A 1,946-nucleotide genomic window follows, 5' to 3' on the forward strand; every position below is an offset into this window, starting at 1 on the left:
CTGGAGTGAGTTTCTTATAACTCAAAACTTCTGGGCTAGAACACAGAGGATTCCAATGTTGGTGGGTTTTATTCCTGGAGAATATTTGCAGAGGTGGCCAGGGAGTACACATCACATGACACTAACTGCCTTCTGCTGAAGTGATCTGTGTCCCTCCCTGCTCCTTGTGGCTCTGATTATGTGTTCACCCCCAGTGACCAGCACAGTGACTGGCATAATTTCTTCTGAATTGTTGTCAAGTAGGAGGGTGGAAAGAATGGGCTAAATCCAGAGGTGGGAGAGGAAGAGATAAAGCCAAATGCTGCCAGATGTTTGTGGGCTGTCTTAGGGGAGAGAGAGAGAGAGAGAGAGAGAGAGAGAGAGAGAGAGGAGAACCATAGATGGCAGCAGGAGGGGTGCCTACTGGGGTGTTTTGGGACATGTAACATGTCTTCATTTGCTTCTGTGTCCCTCCAAGAGGTGGACGTCCACCTTGGATTGGAAAGTGCTCAGAGGGTTCAGTTGGTTCCATCCAGGGATCTGAAGCCCCTCTTAGTGTTTTGAAATAAACTTGTAATTGAAGTGTAACATATACATGGAAAAATGCACACAGTATCAGTGCATACAGCTCCACGACTTTTCCAAAAGTGGACACACCCATGCCACCAATGTCAGATCAAGAAACAGAACATCACCCACACCACAGAGTCCTTCCACAGCCCCTCCCAATTGTACTCCCCAGGGGCAGCTACTATCTTGATTTCTACCACCATAAATTTGATTTGCCTATTTTTGAACTTTATATAAATGATATCATAGAGTGTGTACGACAACTTTGGAAAACAGTTTGAAAATATCTATTTAGGCTAATCCTATCCCTCCCATGACCTTAGCATTTCTCCCCTGGGTATTTACTCAAGAAAACGAGGGCTTATGTGACCATGAGACTTGTACTAGAATGTTCACAGAAACGCTACTCTCCGCCAGAAATTAAAAACAGTGAATGCACAACAGCTAAAAACATTGTGCTTTGTTCACACAATAGAATATTATAACAGTGAGCAGGAGCTACAGCTGCAGAAAACAAATGGGAGACGCTCTCAAACAAGGTTCAGTGGAAGGAGCCAGATGCTACTGTATGTACTAAACAGTATAGTCTCTGTGACCAAAATACCTGAGAAAAACAATTTAGATCCCAGTGGCTCAGGAGGCTGAGGCAGGAGGATTGCAAGTTCAAAGCCAGCCTCGGTAATTTAGCAAGGCCCTAAGAAACTTAGCGAGACCCTGTCTCAAAATAAAAAATAAAAAAAGGGCTGGGGATGTGGCTCAGTGGTTAAATGCCCCTGGATTAAATCCCCAGTATAAACAAAACAAAACAAACAGACAAACAAACATAAAAAGAACAAAACAAAACTTAGAGGAGGAAAGATTTATTTTGGCTCATGGTTTCAGAGTTTCAGTCCATGGTTGGTATTATGGTGTCCCCCTAAAGCTCAGATGTGAGACAATGCAAGAATTTTCAGAGGTGAAGTGATAAGATTATGAAAGGTATAACTGGATGAACCGGGCAGTCATTGTAGGTAAGTGAGGGCAGCAGGAGGGAATAGGTCATTGAGGGAGTGCCTTTGGGGTTCGTATTTTGGCCTTGGTGAGCAGAGCTCTCTCTGCTTCCTGGTTGCCACATCCTGAGCTGCTCTCCTTGCCATGCCCTTTCATCAAGGTGTTCTGCCTCCACCTCTGGCTCAGAGGTACACAGTCAACCATGAACCGAACCTCGGAAACCATGAGCCAAAATAAACTTTTCCTCCTTTAAGGTTGTTCTTGCTAAGTCTTTTGGTCACAACGATGCAAAACTAGAACATCACTAGATGTTCTGGTCACTAGAACAGCTGGCTAGCTCCATTGCTTTGGCCCTGAGGCAAAGTGGACATCATGACAAAAGGGTGTGGACGAGGAAAGCTGCTCAG

The sequence above is a fragment of the Marmota monax genome, unplaced genomic scaffold (assembly GCF_021218885.2).
Source record: "Marmota monax isolate L192 unplaced genomic scaffold, Marmota_monax_Labrador192_F-V1.1 WCK01_AAM20220418_F8-fsc00014, whole genome shotgun sequence".
Classification (NCBI taxonomy): Eukaryota; Metazoa; Chordata; class Mammalia; order Rodentia; family Sciuridae; genus Marmota; species Marmota monax.